This window comes from Elephas maximus, chromosome 7 (genome assembly GCF_024166365.1).
Source record: "Elephas maximus indicus isolate mEleMax1 chromosome 7, mEleMax1 primary haplotype, whole genome shotgun sequence".
Taxonomy (NCBI): Eukaryota; Metazoa; Chordata; class Mammalia; order Proboscidea; family Elephantidae; genus Elephas; species Elephas maximus.
In genome coordinates, this window is record NC_064825.1 from 49,692,967 (window position 1) to 49,713,913 (window position 20,947).

The following is a 20,947-nucleotide window of genomic DNA, read 5'->3' on the forward strand; positions in this document are numbered from 1 at the left end:
AACCTGTGCATACACAAATCACCACTGCTCCTCTAAGATCGTAGGTGAGAGCCTGTACCACACCCTTGGTCACCGACTACCTGGACACCTGAGCTGAATCTATACAAGAATAGTGAATGGAATCCCAGGCTCACATACCTGGTAACAGCTCTAGCCATGTGGTGAAGGACATTAGAGCTTTAAAGTCTCCAATAATGCAGTTATCTCACACGTGCAGCCTTTTGTGGAATATCAAAAAACAAAAAAAATCATGAAGCAAGGACACAGTAAGGAAATATAAAATAAATTAATACAATAGCTTATAGATAGCTCAGAGACAACAATTGATATGGAATCACACAAAGCAGAGAATGATCACTTTAATAAACTCCCAAAACAAAGAACCAAGAAATCTTCTGGATGAAGATAGACCCTGGGAATTACTAGGCGCAGAATACAAAAGATTAATATACAGAACTTTTCAAAAGGTCAGAAGGAGATCAAGCAAAATGCAGAACAAGCTAAGGAACACACAGATAAAGCAATTGAAGAAATTAGGAAGGTTATTCAAGAGCATAATGAAAAATTTAACAGGCTGAAAAAATCCATAGAGAGACAGCTATCAGAAACTCAGGAGATAACAATATAATTTCAGAATTAGACAACTCAATAAATAGCCAGAGAGCAGAACTGTGGAATTGGAAGTCAGAGTTAGTGAGATAGAGGATAACACACTTGGCACCAATACAGCCAAAGAAAAATCCGATAAAAGAATTAAGAAAAATGAAGAAACCCTAGAATCATATGGGACTCTATCAAGAGAAATAACCTGTGAGTGATTGGAGCACTAGAACAGGAAGGGAAAACAGAAAAAACAGAGAGAAGTGTTGAAGATCTATTTGCAGAAAACCTCCCTGATAACACAAAAGATGAGAAGATATCTACCCAAGGTGCTCATCAAACCCCATACAAGGTAGATCCCCAAAAGAAGTCACCAAGACATATTGTAAAGAGTTGAGCACTTTAACCACTGTGCTGCCAGGGCTCCTCAGCCCTCCCCCTACTGTTCTCTGATTGCCAGGGAGACTGCTGTTCTCACCCAAAAAGGTACTGGAGATTCTTTCTACGGAGAAAATGACCCCTGCAAAATGAGAGAACTGCAAATACAACTACAAATCTAGGGCTCCCTCCCTGCAAAAGTCATCTTTGCTGGCCTTCCCACAGTATAGACCACCAATCACAAAGCCCTGTCCTTTCTCATAGAGCTTCTAGTCAGCTTTCTAGTACCTCATTATTAAAGTTCGAAAGCTGAGTTATATTTTAGGAAATCCTTCTACAACAGAGCAAACCAAAATCAACACGTTTTTTAAAAAGTAACTTAGATAAAGAGAAATCTAAAACCATCTTCTAAAAATTACTAATATATTGAGAGATAATCATAAATATTTTTAATTAATAGCAAATGGAAGATAAAGTTGGTCAAAACCACCAGACATTAAAAAAAGAAAAAATGAAGAAAAACCTGATGTGATGGACAACAGAGAAAGTCAATGTACTGGAGTCAGACTTGTCTCATCTCTTTCTCTCACAACCCACATCCTGTGCATTAATAAATCTGTGAACTTTACCTTCAGAACCTACCCAGCCTTGGTCCTATCACAACCTCCAGTGCTACCTCTGGTATACCACCAACATCCTTCACCTGCAATGCTGCAATAGCCTCCTAGTCTCCCAGCTTCCTGGCTACCTTACCTCCCATCCCAGCCATAGTTCATGCCTCACATCTGCAGCCACAGTGCTTCTTTTGAAAGATGTGCAGACCAGGTCATTCCTCTGCTGAATACCTCTCATTGGTTCTGAATTTTCCTCAGAGTGAAGCTGAAATCTTTACAGAGGTCTGCAGCAATACAATAGAAGTTCTGGGTTCCCTTTACCTCTCTGATCTAATCTTGTCTCCCCTCACTTCAGGAGATCTCAGCCTCCTTGCTATTCTTCAAAACCCCCAGCAAAATAGTCCCACAGAAGTTTTGCACTTTCTGTTCTGCCTGCCTTGAAAACTTTCCCCAGGCAGCCTCCAGCCTCACTCCCCTCGTGTCCTTAGTTCTCTGAAGAGATATCACCTTTTCGATGACATCTACTCCATGAAACTATAGCAAGATAACATCATTTGTGCTAGTCTTAGTCAGCTATACTAAAGAATGCCATGAATGGCATTATGCCAACCACATTTACATCTATCGCGTAAACAAAACAAAACAAAACAAAACCCAGTACCTTCGAGCATATTTGGTAAAGCATTAGATAATATACCTACACAGAAACAATTTTCAAGACTTCCTTTCACTGAGAATTAAAAAGTAGTGATAATTATAAGCTCAAAGAAGCAATAACATTTGTATATTTATGCTTTCAGTATCACATAGCATTATTAAGAAAACAATTTTTGAAAAGTACTAAAAATTCACCCATATTCTTTAGCCATTTTAGGCTGTTTTAGGGATCTGAAAGTTGGTGTTGTAGCCAACCTCCATGAAGGCTCCCAGTGATCCTCACCTTATGTGCAGAACACAGTTAGTGGGCTTGGTTTGGGGTTTCAGATTGAAGTATGCCCTAACTGGTGTACTCAGCAACATATGGGAGCAGACAGGGTTTCAGTGTTCCTCTAAGTGGGGAAGTTGTTAACATTCCCTGGAGAAAAGTGACAGGCAGAATGAAGCCTTGGCATTAGGTCAGATAAGACTTGTGAGAAGTGTGTAGGAAACCTGCCACCGGGTCTTAGAGATCCAAACCCAGTCTGTTTCAAGTGTTTCAAAATTGTGACAACAGGCATCCTTTTCTTTAATGATTTGAATGACTGAAGATAATGAACAGAAGAAAGAATGCGGTGTTGCTCATGCGGGCACTGCCTCCTTGGAAAGAATCTAAAGCTTTAAAAGACTTACTTCAGAAGGAAAAGCATTCCTATGTTGTAATTCTCTTAAGAAATTGCTCTGAGCTTTCAGTAAAGAAATTCACCTATATAGGTGATGCGGAGGCCCTGTAGAGCCATCTGGGCTCCATGCAGAAGGTGTCAGCTCACTGAGTGCAGTGGGATTCGGAGTTGCATGTGAGGAACAGAGGTATCAGAGTGGGAAGCATAGTGAAGCGGGGGCTACAGGGAAAGGATTAGGAGAGGATCCACAAATGAGGAGGGATATGAGAGAGAGAATATGAAAGTTGATTATTTCAAGGATTTCTGCCCTCTAACAAAAATGGTACAAAGAAAGAAAGAAAGGGAGAATCTATACACTTGAGTTCCTTCTGTATAAAGGGAATAATTATTCTTCCCTGTGTAATTTCTTGAGTCATTTTGTGTAGAGGTTGTCTGATGGTCTAAGCACTATTGCCAATGTGACGTAGGTAGTGCCCTAGTTCTATACCTACTCTGATCCTGAGAATGGCTGTTAAATAGAAATGTGAGGATTAGCTTATATGGTAGAAGCAGGTTTCTTTTTCTAGTAAATAAAAATATCAAAATCCTAATTAAACTTTATCACTTATGCACCATTTTCAATTATATGTTTATTTTTCAGTACTTCAAGGAATTTCCTTAAATTCAGTTACATCCACAACTGTTCAGCATCTATTAAAATAATTAGAATACCAAGAAATTGAATCATAAGTTTTATTTTGAGCAGTCACTCCATATGCAAGCAGGGAGATCATTATTTTCTACAAACAAGTGGCTCAAAATAGAGTAGTTACAGTTGTGGGAAACCAAATATTTCAATTAGTTGAAAAGAATAATGATTGTTTTTTCATGATTTAATATACGATTTGCAAATAGAAGGAGTGTGAGTCTCCCAGCATGGAGAACATGATCTAAGAAGGAGTTAGAGCTCGGTACATGATAAGGACAAAGAAAGATATTGTTGCACATAATAAAAGGAGGGAAATTAAGATTCCAGAAAATCTGTGGTCTCCAGGGTTCTAGAGAAATGAGAAAGCTGGAGAAACTAGAGAAGAGCCTTGAGTGGGAGGTGGCCAAGCAATGTGGCAGTATAAAAGCGTTCTGTTTAATGCCCAAATTTTCAAAAGTTCTTGTACTCTTAAATGCCTATTTTAGTTTGGTGGCCAAGGGGTGAATAGAGAAAAGGAGCTAAATTTCCTGGGTGAAGTTGTGATGAGGGAAACTAAACCCTTTGCAGTTGAGTTGATTTCAATTCGTAATGGCTTCACGGGACAGAGTAGAAATATGTCTAGGATTTCCAAGCTGTAAATCCTCATGGAAGCCGATTGCCAATCTTTCTTCTGGAGTGCTGAAAAGTGGGGTCAAACTGCTGACGTTTTGTTGCGAGCTGAGCTCTTAAGCACTGTGCAACCAGAGCTCCATTGAGGGAAGCTTGGGAAAGTGAAATGTCTGTGAGGTCAAGAGACCACGGAAAGAAATATTTAGAGCCCCAAATGAGTGTACAAGTATAAGTGATGTATACATCCACCTTATGGATGTGGATATTCATAATCCTTTGGAAGACTTCCCGGTTAGAGGCAAGCAGGTGGATACCAAAAGAGCTTGGATTAGTATGAGATTTCCATTCTGTTCCAGCTGCAGACACAAGACCCATTAGAGTTGGGCAGGTTCCCATAAAGGGAGCCCAGCTGGAGGACAGATGTTACCAGAAATGAGTGGCTTACTTAGGCAGTACAGAGCCAGGGACTGGGAAGAAAGATTTTAAATTGTGCTGCACCTCTCTACAAAGCCTTGCTGAACATACAGACTTCTGATGCTGAGAGGCAAAGAAGAAAGGATGAGAAGTCTCCCAAGGGAACATGAGGGCTGCTGGGCCTTCTAGGTCAAAATTTCCACTGTGTACATATATGCACACACTATGAACACACTATGCACACATAGGAAAGAGAAAAGGCCTCTGAAAATGTGCTGTGACCCTAGTGACTCTTGCCAAGAGTAGTACAAGAAGGTGCTATTGAACTGGGAAATAGATAAAAGATCCATTTCTGGCAAGGAATGAATATGATCTCAGCCTTGGGAAGGGTAGGACAGAATTGTCAACATTAAGGTATTAATGTTGTGAAATGACATTTGTTTGTCTGTGAAACAAGTATATAACTGTAAGCTTCAAACCATGTTATGTGGAGTGTTGTGATTTGGTACCTTCGCGTTGATTTTTGGTTTGTAGAGACCCCATGGGAAGGAGCAGAATTGTCCCAAAGTGTTTTCTAGGCTCTAACATTACAGGAGCAGATCATCAGTTTTTCCTCCCACAGCAATGACGTGTGCATAACGATGACCAAGCTGGTAAGGACGACCAGCTGAGTGCTTAACCGTTGGAGCACCAGGGCTCCTTATTCAAGGGTTAGAGAAGAGGTAACTGATTTAGCAGAATAGAAGAAAGGAAATGTAAGTGTTTATGCAGGGGGATAGTAGGAAGAATCATGCTGGTGTACTTAAGTACAACCAGAAGAAGGTGAAAGTTATGTCGATTATACCTCCAACAAGACTGGCTATAAGTATGTATAAGAACAAGTAAGACCCTCTGGTCTCCCCTCTCTCCTGGGTTCCGACCCTCGTATAGAACTACCAGCCACCCCCACTCCAATCATCTAGGTACCCACCCCACCTGTACTCCCTTCAGGGAAGGAAGGTATATTCTTTGGGAAATTAAACCAGAGAGGCTTGAGGTAGGGAGCACTAGGTACAGGATCATACACATTACACCCGTTGTTGTTGAGTCACTTCTCAGTCATAGTGACCCTATGGGACAGAGTACAACTGCCCCAGAGCGAGGTACAGGATTGAGGTAGTGGAGGTGAGGTAGGTGTCAGACTGCTATGTGGATATTAAGTCAAAGTCAGAATGCTGAATGATGAGACCTCTAGTTCTCTTCTTTTTTCAGCTTCCAGAAGGCTGGTAGTCAGGCTCTGCCAACTCCTTCCTAGCTAGGCAAGAGATTAGAAGATTTTTCTCTGAAAATTTTGGTTCTAGAAAAAGACCTACGGATTTTGATATTTGGGAAAACCAATAAAAGTGTTGTTTGTCCACTTGACCCCCATTATCTAAAGTAAGCTTCATGTATTCATGACCCACCTCCTCGCCTATGCACACAGGGCTTGCAGTGGCTTCTTAGAATCTCTATCTGAAATGTGAACACAGAGCCAATATCACCAGTTATGTAGGAATATTTCCGATATGAAAGAGAAACATAAACTGATACGAAGAAATGCCACGGAGGGAATAGAAACAACACAGGGAAGAGTTAAAAACTTTTATATATGATACCTGTAGTGATAAAATTTCCAACCACCAGCATAAATAGAAGATACTAAGAGTTTACAGAGAGAAAACAGTATGGTTAAAAGCTACAGCTGCTAACCAAAGAAATGGCAGTTCAAATCGTCCAGCCGTTCCTTGGAAATCCTATGGGCAGTTGTACTCTGTCCTTCCAGGTTGCTATGTTTTGGAATTGACTAGATGGCAACGCGTTTGGTTTTGGTTTATAGAAAAGATCAGGAGAAAAACAAAACAAAACAAACAAAAAACAATAGTGTTTAAGTTCTCAAAAGCAAAATGAGAAAGTAGAAGAAAATAAAGAATTAACAACAAAACAATAAGTAAAAATGATTTTCTACCCATGTTTCTTCACTCAGTTTAAGATAATATCTTTTCAGAAAATAAAAGACTAATAACAAAAATTATAATAATAAATAAGGACAGAAATTGTTCCTTGTACCAATAGTGTTCTCTCCTATAAATCATGAAACACCAAACTGACCCAGTCCCAGTGTACCCGCGGCTAAAAAAAAGGGTGGGGATTTGTTTTCTCACATAGTAAGAACTCTGGAGAAAGCAGTTGCTAATACCATATCAGAGGCTTGAGTGTCAAGTGTCTAAAATGTTTTGTACTTGCCCTGATTCTTTTATTCTTTCTGTAACTTTCTATTGTGTTTTAAGTGAAAGTTTAAAATCCTGTTAGTCTCTCATAGAAAACTTTATATACACCTTGCCATATACTCCCAGTTGCTCTCCCCTCAATGAGATAGCACACTCCTTCTCTCCACTCTCTGTATTCGTGTCCATTCTGCCAGCATCTCCCCTCCAGATAGGAGCTGCCCACATAGTCTCAGGTGTCTACTTGCCTTTATTCTTGTTCTTCAGAGTCCCAAGTTGACTGCCCAAATGCAGGTCTCATACCTGTACTCAAGGTGGTGCCTGAACATGAGGTACATGTGCCAAATTGAACACAGAGTCTCTCTCATGGGTTTCCCATAAAGAATTTGAAAATTCTAGCACTGAAGCACCACTGCCTCTTGTTTTTTCACTACCTGACTTTATATTATATTTCAATTTGTGTATGTTTTTTCTTAACTTTTATTATCAGGTTTTATCTGAGTTTTCATTACTTCATCCAGTCAAAATTATCAAAGTACAAAGAAAATAAAACATGAAGAAAGCAAGGGGTGAGGAAAAGATAGAAAAGGAAGAAATGACCAAGATGAATATCAGAGGAGACTCTGAAATTGGCTTACGAATGTTGAGCAGCTAAAGCAAAAACAATAAATGATGAAGTAAAAGAACTGAACAGAAGATTTCAAAGGGAGGCTCGAGAAAGCAAAGTAAAGTATTATAATGACATGTGCAAAGAGGTGGAGATAGAAAACCTAAAGTGAAGAACATGCTTGGCATTTCTCGAGCTGAAAGAATTAAAGAAAAAATTCAAGCCTCAAGTTGCAATAGTGAAGTATCCTATAGGGAAAATATTAAATGACGCAAGAACCACCAAAAGAAGATGGAAGGAATACACAGAGTCATTATACCAAAAAGAATTAGTCGATATTTAACCATTTCAAGAGGTAACATATGATCAGGAATCGATGGTACTGAAGAAAGAAGTCGTAGCTGCTCTGAAGGCCTTGGCAAAAAACAAGGCTCCAGGAATTGACGGAATATCAATTGGGATGTTTCAACAAACAGATGCAGGACTGGAGGTGGTCACTTGTCTATGCCAAGAAATATGGAAGACAGTTTCCTGGCCAACTGAGTGAAACAGATCCGTATTTATGTCTATTCCCAAGAAAGGTGATCCAACTGAATGCAGAAATTAAAGAATAATATCATTAATATCACATGCAAGGAAAATTTTGCTGAATATCATTCAAAAATGGTTGTAGCAGTATATTGACAGGGAACTGCCAGAAATTCAAGTCGGTTTCAGAAGAGGACATGGAACCAGGGATATCATTGCTGATGTCAGATGGATCCTGGCTGAAAGCAGAGAATACCAGAATGCCATTGCAAAGAATGAGAATTCCAAAACACTTAGTTGTGCTCCTGAGTCCCTGGAGAAGGACATCATGCTTGGCAAAGTACAGGGTCAGCGAAAAAGAGGAAGACTGTTGACAAGTTGGATTGACACAGCCGGTGCAACAATGAGCTCAAGCATAACAACCATTGTAAAGATGGTGTCTCCAATGTGTCTCCTTATTCCTCTTTATTTGTTTTTATTTGCATTCCACATCAGTCATTTACCTTCGTGAATTTTCCTTTTTTTTACTCGAAGGAATCTGTCCATTTCTCTGATTCTCAGTTTCTCTATTTGACAAAGACCCACCCCTTGGTCATACTGTCAAAGAGCTTAAGCAGTAATCTGGATCACCAGTTAGAAGAGAACTTCATGGGAGCAATCTGAAGTCTCATCTTGTGGTTCCATTAGCTTCTGTAGACTGATTATTTTGGATACCATTTGTAGTCTTGGTGGTTGCTCACAGGCATCTATGATCCTTGAAATTACGCATTTTAGGAAGGCTATTCGTGAGAAAGCCCTAGTGGTACAGTGGTTAAGAACCATGGCTGCTAACCAAAACTTTGGTAGTTCCATTCCAGCAGCTGCTCCTTGGAAAACTTATGGGGCAATTCTACTCTGTCCTACATCATTACTATGAGTCAGAAATGAATCGATGGCAACTTGTGTTTTTTTGTTGTTGTTGTAAATTATAGTGAGGGGGACTAAGAGGATAATACCCAAGGTCTGAGAAATTGGCAGACCTGGGCCGGCAGGAACCAGCACCTCACAGGCTGATTCTGCGGCCGCAAGCACGGTGAGGCAAGCAGAGGCATTCTGGACGTATTTTCCAAATTGGGAGGGGCTGAACAGTGGAGAGTCTATTCAACCCTCCAGAGCAATCAAGAAGCGGTCCTCAATCGGGAAACGATAAGTACCTGCGTTTAACCCACTGCGATCCAAACCACCCCTTGAGAATAAACTTCTGTCTCACTTACCTGCTCCCTTCCCACTCTGCACTGTGTTGCAGCAGGCTGCATCCCCTGGGCCAGATGAAGGATCCTGCACTTGACCTGAGCCATTCTCCAGGCCTTGGAGAGGGAACAAATTAACCAACAGGAGACAAAGTAACCTGCCAGCTCCCCCAAGCAGGGAAACCAGGGTAGAAACAGCTCCTTTGCCTAGGCACAGGCATAAGGGGTTCAGAGACTTTGAATGCCTTTCGCCCCTGCATACACCTGTGTGGGCCCATTTCAACAGCGTAGGCCCTGATTTCAATCACCACTTATGCCTGCGAAAGGTAGGACAATGAAAAAGGAAGACGAAAGAATTGAAGCCTTTGAATTATGGTATTTGCGAATAATCATGCCTATACCATGCACTGTCAAAAGAAAGAACAAATCTGTCTGGGAAGAAGTAACAGACAGAACTCTCTCTTAGTGGCCAGAATGGCAAGACTTCATCTCACATACTTTGGATCTGTTATCAGAAGGGTCGAGTTCCTGGAGAAGGACATCAAGCTTGGTAAAGTAGTGGTCAGTGAAAGATAGGAGATTGTCAACAATATGGATTGACATGGTGGCTGCAACTATGAGCTAGCTCACACATAATGAATGTGAGCATGACCCAGTAATGGGCAGTGTTTCGTTGTATCGTGCATTGAGGCCCTGTGATTGAGAACTGACTGAAGGCACGTAACTAGAAGAATAGGGTGGTATTCTCAGGGAGTCCTCTGTTCTCTACTGCCCCAGTTTGTCTGGCTTTTTAAGACAAGAATTTGAATTTTGCTCCACATTTTTCTCCCATTCTTTCCAGGATCATCTATCATCACCTCAAGTCAGGACAGTCATTCGTGGTAGCCGGGAACAATTTAGTTCTTCTGTTTTCGTGGTAGATGATGCTGTGGGTCTTATAGAGTTGTTTCTTCTCTGAACTTTTGGTTAACTTTTACTGTTTGCTCCTGTCTTGTAGAGACCTGTCGTTGTGTCTCAGATGGCCTCTGCAAAGGTTTGAAGACCCCAGATGCTTTTCACTTCACTAGGATGCAGATCATGATTGTTGTGAACTATGTTATGCCAATTGACTGAGTTGTCTAAAGAGACAAGGGCCCTAATCTTTCAAACGCAGAAAAATAATCTTGGAAGGTATTTGGCTACGTCTGTGGAGTAGGTGTATTTGTGTATTCAACGAATATATGTGCCTGCGTCCGCACATTTGTATTTACACATACCTATACATTTTTTTTATACATTTTTTTATACATACTTCTATCTGTTCTCACCTATGTATGCACCTACCTACCTGTACACCAACATACCTATATCCATCCATATGTGCTCAAGCACTCGATTTTCCTTTGGTTCTACTGTGCTGACTACATCCATATTAGGTGCCACTATTTCCATCATCAAAAAAGTTAACAAGTCTCTACAATCCAAATTATACTTTCTCCCCTCCGCCTTTTCTCCCTGGTAATCACCAATAAGCATTGGTCTCTGTCTATAAGCTATTCTTGTTTTCTTATAAAAGAATCCTGAAATATTTATCCTTATGTGATTGACTTATTTCACTTAGCATTATGCCCTCCAGATCCATCCATGTTATAATATGTTTTGTGGACTCATCATTGTTCTTGATGCTTGTGTAGAATTCCACTGTATTTATGTACCATAAGTTGCTTATCCATTCTTCAGTTGATAGGCACTTCGTGTACTTCCATTCATTTGCTATTGTGAATAAAGCAGCAATGAACATAAGAGTGCATATGTGTGTGTCACTCTTTTTAGGTCTCTGGGGTATATACCTAAGAGTGGAATTGCTAGATCATAGGGTAGATGTAATTCCATTTTTTTGAGGAAGGGGCATAAAGTTTACCTTAGTGGGTGTGTCATTTTATAGTTATACCAACAATAGGTAACGTTTCCAATGTCCCCTCATGCTTGCCATTACTTGTTGTGATCAGTCTTTTTTTTAATCAGTGCCGTTTCAGCCAGCATAAGATGGTTATCTCACTGTAGTTTTGATTTTCATCTCTCTGATATTTAAGGACTGTGAACATCTATTCACATGCATGTTGGCTGCTTGAATGTCCTCTTAAGATTCTGTTCATATCCTTTGCTCATTTTGCGGCTGGCTTGTTTGTCTTTTTGATGCTGAGTTGTTGCATTTTTTAGTAGATTGTAGAGATTAGACTCTTACATTGATCAGCTTTTATATCGTCATGCCTCACAATATGGTCGTAATGGGAATCTATAAAGTATTATATAGGTAACATATAAATTAAGTGTTGAAAACTTCATCATTGAGGGAAACCTCAAGAACTCATTACTGTTCTTCGTGAAACACCTACTGTGTTCAGGCTTGTGTTGAGTATGTTCACCTGTTGTTGTTGTTGTTAGGTGCCGTCAAGTCAGTTCCGACTCATAGTGACCCTATGCACAACAGAACGAAACACTGCCCGGTCCTGCGCCACCCTTACAATCGTTATGCTTGAGCTCATTGTTGCAGCCACTGTGTCAATCCACCTCGTTGAGGGTCTTCCTTTTTTCTGCTGACCCTGTGCTCTGCCAAGTATGATGTCCTTCTCCAGGGGCTGATCCCTCCTGACAACTTGTCCAAAGTATGTAAGATGCAATCTCACCATGCTTGCCTCTAAGGAGCATTCTGGCCACTCTTCTTCCAAGACAGATTTGTTCGTTCTTTTGGCAGCCCATGGTGTATTCAATATTTTTCGCCAACACCACAATTCAAAGGCGTCAACTATTCTTTGGTCTTCCTTTTTCATTATCCAGCTTTCACATGCATATGAAGCGATTGAAAATACTATGGCTTGGGTCAGGTGCTCCTTAGTCTTCAGGGTGACATCTTTGCACTTCAACACTTTGAAGAGGTCCTTTGCTGCAGATTTGCCCAACGCAATGCATCTTTTCATTTCTTGACTGCTGCTTCCATGGTTGTTGACTGTGGATCCAAGTAAAACGAAATCCTTGACAACTTCAATCTTTTCTCCGTTTATCATGATGTTGTTCATTGGTCCAGTTGTGAGGATTTTTGTTTTCTTTATGTTGAGGTGTAATCTATACTGAAGGTTGTGGTCTTTGATCTTCATTAGTAAGTGCTTCAAGTCCTCTTCACTTTCAGCAAGCAAGGTTGTGTCATCTGCATAATGCCGGTTGTTAATGAGTTTTCCTCCAATCCTGATGTGCCATTCTTCTTCATATAGTCCAGCTTCTCGGATTATTTTTTCCACATACGGATTCAATAGGTATGGTGAAAGAACACAACCCAGACGCACACCTTTCCTGACTTTAAACCAATCACTATCCCCTTGTTCTATCCAAACAACTGCCTCTTGATCTATGTAAAGGTTCCTCATGAGCACAATTAAGTGTTCTGGAATTCCCATTCTTCGCAGTGTTGTCCATAGTTTGTTATGATCCACACAGTCAAATGCCTTTGCATAATCAATAAAACACAGGTAAACATCCTTTTGGTATTCTCTGCTTTCAGCCAGGTTCCATCTGACATCAGGAATGATATCCCTGGTTCCACATCCTCTTCTGAAACCAGCCTGAATTTCTGGCAGTTCCCTGTCGATATATTGCTGCAGCCATTTTTGAATGATCTTCAGCAGAATTTGGCTGCGTGTGATATTAATGATATTGTTCTATAATTTCCACATTTGGTTGGATCACCTTTCTTGGGAATGGGCATAAATATGGATCTCTTCCAATCAGTTGGACAGGAAGCTGTCTTCCATATTTCTTGGCATAGACGAATGCGCACCTCCAGTGCTGCAACTGTTTGTTGAAACACCTCAGTTGATATTCCATCAATTCCTGGAGCTTTGTTTTTCGCCAATGCCTTCAGAGCAGCCTGGACTTCTTCCTTCAGTACCATCGGTTCCTGATCATATGCCACCTCTTGCAATGGTTGAATATCGACTAATTCTTTTTGGTATAATGACTCTGTGTATTCCTTCCATCTTCTTTTGATGCTTCCTGCATCATTTAATATTTTCCCCAAGGAATCCTTCACTACTGCAACTCAAGGCTTGAATTTTTCTTCATTTCTTTCAGCTTGAGAAACGCCAAGCATGTTCTTTCCTTTTGGTTTCCGATCTCCACCTCTTTGCACGTGTCAGTATAATACTTTACTTTGTCTTCTCGAGAGGCCCTTTGAAATCTCCTGTTCAGTTCTTTTACTTCATCAATTCTTCCTTTTGCTTTAGCTGCTTGACGCTCAAGAGCAAGTTTCAGAGCTTCCTCTGACATCTACCTTGGTCTTTTCTTTGTTTCCTGTTTTTTCAGTGACCTCTTGCTTTCTTCATGGATGATGTCCTTGATGTCATTCCATAACTGATGTCATTCCACAAGTCTAAAACATAACAAGTGATGTTGCTGTTGTCCTTAGTTGCTGTGGAGTGGTTCTGACTCAGCGTTACTTTATGTATAACAGAATAGAAGATTGCCCAGACCTAGACAATCTTTATGATCCTTGGCAATTTGCATCCATTGTTCCAGCTATTAGGTCAATCCATTGCATCGAAGGGTTCCTTTTTTTTTTGGCCCATTTTTTTGTCCTAGCAATTGGCCTTCCCTGATGATGTGATCAAAGCAAGCAAGGTGAATTCTTGCCATCCTGGCCTCTAAGGAGCATTTGGCGTTCGTGGACTTCAAGGAAGGACATTTGGATGTAGACTGGACCAGTGTTTTCAGCCTGTACCCCTTCCAATGTGAGGAAGAAATGCCTGTTGAAGAAGCCATGACAAGAAAATGAAACGGGAACTCCTCTGGGAAACTTGCCCTGAATTCTCTGAGTTTTAGGTCATTAGATAAGATTTACATGTTCATATTAAAAAAAAAAAAAGAAAGGAAAAAAACCCAAACCTTTACCATTGAGTCAATTCTGACTCATATCGTTCCTATATAGAGAATAGAACTGCCCTGTTGGGTTTCCAAGGAGTGGCTGATGTATTTGAACTGCTAACCTTTTGCTTAGCAGCCGAGCTCTTAAACACTGTTTCAGCAGGGCTCCACATGTACACATAGTGCTTATTAAAAAACTCAGCATTCCTCCGGATAGATACCTTTCACTATCTTCTACAGTCACTCACAACTTGTTTAGGAATTTTTCTGAGATTTACCTTACGAAATAATAAATTTATATCACTACTTCTGATGCATCGTTGTTTGATATTATCTATGGAATTACTAATATGATAGATGAGGATTCACCTCTCTTGCACATTTCCCTTCGTCTCCTTCCATGCTCTCAATATAGTCATTATTCAATATTAGGTAAACCAATATTCCCTCATCAATTCAGATATTGACTGAATGACTCTGGGGATTGCTAAAGAGAGAAACCGAGGACCAGGGAATTTGACAGATGTCTCTCAGTACCGGGAAAAATTCACAAAGTTCACTGACCGTTGTGGAATGTACCCAAGAACACATGAAAAGGAATAAAGAGACACGGTGACTATCAAATTGTGCGAATACTTTTTGTGACATGACTTCTAACCCCAAACTTGCTTAAAGTTACCTTGTAGAAAGAATTTAACTTTACCCAATGTTATTTAGCTTTTGTTCTTTTCTCTGAGAAACAACCTTTGGAATTTCTTGAGTAACTGAGGTGTCTTTTTTATTCGATACATCCTGACAACATCTGAGAATTTGTTCAAATGAACCCAGGCTGTCCCCCCGCCAAGTACCACCTGGTAGCCAATATCAACTAATCTCAGGAAGGGCAGGGAGCATGATTCAAATTCTTCATGCTAAGGTTAGCCTTTTTACTTAATTTTCTTCTACATTTCCTCTCTCTTCTCCTTACGACTTGTTGTAACTGGCCTAAGATGAGTCTCCCTGTTTGTCTGAACAGAGAGGTCTCCCTGTGTGCACGGAGATTAACTGATTGAATAAACACTGTGTGCTTTAATTTCTTTATGCTACTGTTACTGCTCTGTGTTGTGCAGTCTAAAATTGTGTTTGTCATAAAAAGGAGAATTATAGAGTAGAACACAGACCTAGGCTCCTTCGTCCTGTCGTTCGAGCTAGCCTCAGAGACAGGCTAGTCTGAAGTTCTTACCAGATGAACTTCCATTTGGACAAACTTTATTGTGGGTCACGTATAATACTGCATGATGTTCTCTTTCCATTTTATTTTCGTTCTGAGAGCTTGCCTTTGATCCAGAGACAGCCTGCTCTGGTTTTCTCTTGAGAGAGGATATGGCCTGTCAGTTTTCTATTTGGAGGTTGCCAAAAAGCCAGGATGTGGCCCACAATTCAAGATGTGTAAGCATTTCATTCCTACCAAACTTGCTAGCTCTCATGGGGTTGTTGAAATCTCAATCCTCTCATATTCCTGAAAAGTCCTGCATTTTACATGTCCTCTCACTCCTAATTCTTGCATCTATCTTTCTAATAGCATAAGTTAACAAGGATAATTTGGGCCTGCAGTGGTTACTTCGGAGAGTTTTTGAAATTGTTAAACTCATTTATTTTTGCAGTGCGCTAGATAAAAGGGGATCCTTCACATGTCCAAGATATTCGGTGCTTATTTTGATTGATATAGTGTGGCTTCTGAAAGAACAGTTCCAAAATTTCCCCTTAACAGATTCTTTAAAACATGCAGAAGACAGTGTTAAGTCACCCGACCTTAGGACAAGTAAATTAGTGTCTCTATTCCCATAAAAACTTGGTGGTATAGTGGTTAAGAGCTACCGCTGATAATCAAAAGGTCTGCAGTTTGAATCCACCAGGCACTTCTTGGAAACCCTATGGGCAGATGTACTCTGCCTCATGAGGACTCTCTGCATTGGAATCGACTCAATGGTGATGGGTTCGAGTTTCAGGTTATGTTATGTGTGTATATTTCATATTTTTTTTAACTCTGGGTGGTATTACCAAATTAGATTAGTGTATCCTCTCAAGGAGTTGTATTTTGATTTCAAGATAAATGAGCACTTAAAAATGATATAATCTCAATATTCTCAGAAATTAATGAAAGTGAATTTGTAATGACAAAAAAGGTATTTCAACTGTAAGTATCTTCTTAGTATAACAGCTTGAATACAGTTTTCAAGTTTGTTTTGGTAGCTTAAAGCTTGGATTTAGTCTAGATTAGGCAACGTGTGCAAGATGGATTCTGTTAAAACTAGAAAGCAGTTTTCTCTAATGTAAAAAGAATCCAGTTGTATAATCAAAAACAAAGTGAGGGGCAAAGCTCTACCCATACGAAAAATAGTAGGTAGTTTGTGGTAAAGGGATGTTTTACAGTGAAAGCTTATTAACACATGATAGGATTTTAAAAATCTTTTCTGTCAAAGAGTATGCAAAGGAAAAGTTTGGTTTTATCTCTGTTAAAATGACAAAAATTGTCTTTAATTACACAGTCGCTCTTAGGGAGAGCTTGTAACAGCTTATCTTTATATTCTTAGAATTCTGCCTTTGTCTTCTAGGGAAAGTTCCTGATCTTATGTTCACGTTATGTTCTTGGGTGTTGAAGAAAATCCAAATCCTCTCATTCCTGATATGTTCAGTTTTTTCTACAATCTTATTTTCTTCTATATTTACTTTAACAATATTTCTCATATTATAAATCTGGTACAAATGAAATAGGAAGAAGCCATGAAAGAACATGGCTCCCTTGGCTGGCCACCAAGGAGAACAGAGCCAGGAATCTGGGAGGATTCAGGGTCACAGTTCCTTTCTGAGAAGGGAAATACATCCTCCACCCGAGCTCTCATTGGCTGTCCCTCCAGGCTGGGGTTATAAAGCAGTGATTGTGGGTGTGTGAGGCACCTGCAGGCTCTATTCTGTCTTCTGCTCCTCCTTTGTGTTGGGTTCTGAGATGGATAAGCGCCTCCTGCTGCCAATGCTGGGCCTTTCCTTGCTGTTGGGCTTCCTGCAAGGTAAGTTCTGTGATCATCTGGGAGGATAGTGGGGGCTGAGTCTAGCTGAGCTGCAGTGATTGTGGATTATTGGTCCATGGGGAAGTGAGGAGTGAGGTGCAAGGATGGTCCTGACCTTCCCTTTAGTGGTGGTCTTCACAGGCTCTATCCCAAACACCGCTTGTTTTATTCCTCCTAGGCCTCCACTGTCTTTTGTTTCCTCCTTCACTTTTACCCCAGATTTGCTTCTCTTCATTTGTTCCTCCTTTCTCCTCTATTTCTTCAGGCTTATCCCACCTCCCATGTTAGTACCGTCCTAGTGAAGTCACTGGACCAATACTCCAATTTGATATGAAAAAGAAATAAAATTTATTGAGGGAATGAACCACGTTAGAGCATGTGTTCAGTTTGGCTGTAGCGGTATGCTCTGCCTTACAGGGAAAACAAAGATATTTAACAAGTTGAGTGAGTACATATAACGGTTTCACTTCAAAGTGATGGCAGGAAAGAAAGTGAGATTCACAAGAGTATCAATTAACTTTAAAACTTTTTTTATATCATTTTCTAGTGTAACACATCTCATACCTGATGCCATTTAACTAAGGAAATACTTGTCAAAAACTCAGCTTACTTAGCTGATAGGAAATGATAATGCCTAGGCATTTGCTGAATAATTTCTTTTAAGGTAGTTAAAGCAACATCTTTATCTATAGGCTGTAATTTACTTTAACAGCTCAGTGAAGCTTTCTCTAAACCTAGCTGCAGGAACACTATTACATAACAAGCACGACTGAGCTTTGTTTTCTAAACAGCAAATTTTAACAGAAGCCTAATGATCACCAGGAGTGTAGAAGTGAAACCCTCAGTTTAATTTCAGAATGGAGTGCTTACTTTTAGTCTTCAAATATCCCCCGGTTAGACCGACCAGCAGCTCAAAATTTAAAAGTTTCTCACACAGTACTAGTTCTTGATACTTCCGAATTCCTCCAACTTTCTTTCTGAGAGCCCTAAATTTGAGTTGAAAGGGATCTAGGAAGGCTCTTCGTGGGTGATGAGGCAGAGGATGAGGGTTGTTCTGAAAGGCTGAGAGGAGGGTTCCAGGGTCACAGGATGTGAGGCCTGGGGAAGTGGTAATGTAGGCCATGATTTTCTCCCTCCAGGAAGGCAGTCTAGTTCATAGAGAATAAGTACCTGTTAGTACAGAAATTCTGCCTGTGGTGGGTCAAAGGCCTTGCCGCACAAACACACATATCTCCTCGGTTGCCCCTTGGTGCAGGCCTACAAAAAATGCAGGAGAGACTCCACTGATGTAAGCCAACCAGGAGAAATGAAACCACTCTTTTAGCACAATAATGTATGCTAATACGTGTGGGAACCTGACCATTGTTCATGCCAGGTGTTGGCCAGGTGGTGGGCACCACCTCCTAAACAGCAGCAAAGGTAAACACAGAAATGGCCTCATTTTACTGATTTTGGCTTTCCAGCTCTAAAATGTTACAGGTGTCCTCGCATCATACGTGATGGAAGTTGCGAGATAAACACAACTACATGTGATGCCAGTTTTGGCAAGGAGTGTTTTCTCTTCAAGCATTATAAAGGTAAGTGGAGACTGAGAAGCCCTCTTGGCTTGACCTTTGCCACATGTTTAGCATGGTGGCCCTCTCAGGTGCCCTGGGGTCCAGAGCAGAGAGTGGGGGAAGATTTTTTCCTTTCCCTTAAAGAGTTGTAACAGTGTCCTCTTGTTCTGGTGCTGTGTCGACACTTAAAGGGACCAGTAAACCTTTTAGGAAAAAAAAGATTTGCTGAATGATCTCGGGCCCTGGGTTCTGCAAGATCATCAGGCAAAAAAAGGGCCTGTTAGATTCTGAGGGATGACAGCAATTGGACTAGAAATATTTCCCTGGGGCTTGTTTATGGTAGGACTTTTGGGAAATAAAGGCTCAGTAGGAAGGATTTGGGGCTGGGACAGGTTGACCCTCCAAGGGCCCACCTCAGTCATTTCAGTCCCTTCCCATCAAGCACTTGATGCCCAGGACAATGTGCTCTTTAAGGACACTCATTGAGTAAGTGATTCCTCCCCTTCCAACAAATGTTTTTTGCTTACCTCTTAGGTAGCAAATGGCTGCCTTCCTGGAAAGAATTTGAAGTAGAAATTAGAGATCCCTTTTCTTTTTCTGTCTTCTTCAGGTGACAAGTTTCTGTATGGATTCCAGGACTGTTGGCACTTTGGCAGGAACATCAGCCTACTCCATTGCCCTTTTTATACAACTGTTTCATGTTGCACAAAGAATTTCTGTAACAAGTTTTCGGGTTTGAAACTTAAGCATGATCATTGTTCGTTCAATTCAACCCTTCTTTCTTCTCGTGAATAACCACCAGAAGTCTGGGCTCTCTTTCCCCTACATTGTACAAGCTGTAAAACCTGCTCTGACCCAGCTACAAGTCTTCAAATTTGCATAGCTCAATCCACCTGACGGATATTTCCTCCCTCCCACCACTTGTGGTGCTCCCTCATTTCTTAGATTCTAGTCTCATTCCCTTGCATTTTTCCACCCTTCTGTATAATTTGCTTTGAGTTTTTCAGGCTTGTTTTATGGCCAATGTTATGGATTGAACTATGTCCCCCCAAAATATGTGTATGCCTGTCTTTATAAACCCTATTGAAGATGGGTTGTCCTTGTTATGTTAATGAGGCAGGGTTAATGTAGCATAGGGTGTATCTTGAGTCAATTCCTTTGAGATATAAAAGAGATCAAACAAGCAAAAAGAGCAGAGATGAGGTAAAATAAATGCGAAGACACGTGGAGATCGTCAAGGAACCAGGAAGCAGAAGTTGAAGAGACAAGGACCTTGCTCCATAGTCAAGAGAAAGAGAAAGCCTTTCCCTTGCGCTGGTGCTGTGAATTCAAACTTATAGCCTTCTGAATTGTGAGAAAATAAATTTTTGTTTTTTAAAGCCATTCACTTGTGGTATTTCTGTTATAAAAGCACTAGGTAACTAACATAGCCACAGAATAATTTATCTTCATGAATGTTCCATAGCAGTTGAAAGGAATGGATATTTTACTAGTGTATTTAGATGTTTCATCCAGTGATTCTTTTTTTTTTTTGGTCAACTTGTTCTATTGAACACTGACAGAAGAGTTTTGAATTCTCTAGCTAATATTAGGAATTGGTCTATTTCTCCATTTTCATTGTTGTTGCTTTATGCATTTTGACATGCTTTTGTTAGTGCATAAAACATCCAGGAGTATTATGCCTTCTTGGTGGATTGGCCTTTCTGTCATTAATGTCCTTCTTTATCCCTGATAATATTCATATTCCTGGTAATAAATCCACTGCAGTTTTCCATGGGTTAGTATTTACATGATACATCTTTCTACATCCTTTTACTTTATGCATATATCTATATAACTTTCTGTCTATATATCTATATCTTCATATTTAGAGTGTTTTTCAGCACAGTATATAGTTGGTCCTTGTTTATTATATAATTACACAATCTATGTCTTTTAATTGACTTGTTATATTCTTTACTTTTTTTTTTAATTTTGTTTAGGTGAAAGTTTACAGAGCATATAAGTTTCTCATTAACTGGTTAATACAGAAATTCTTTTGTGACATTGGTTGCCAATCCTGTGGCCTGTGAATAGTCTCCCATTTGCCGCATTGGGTTTCCTGTTTCCATTTGTCCAGTTTTCCTTTACGTACCGTCCTTCTCCTCTTTACTTTTTGGATGTTTTGCCCGTTAGTCTCCAGTGGATGATCTGAACTATGAAGCATGTTCCTCATGTGTGTT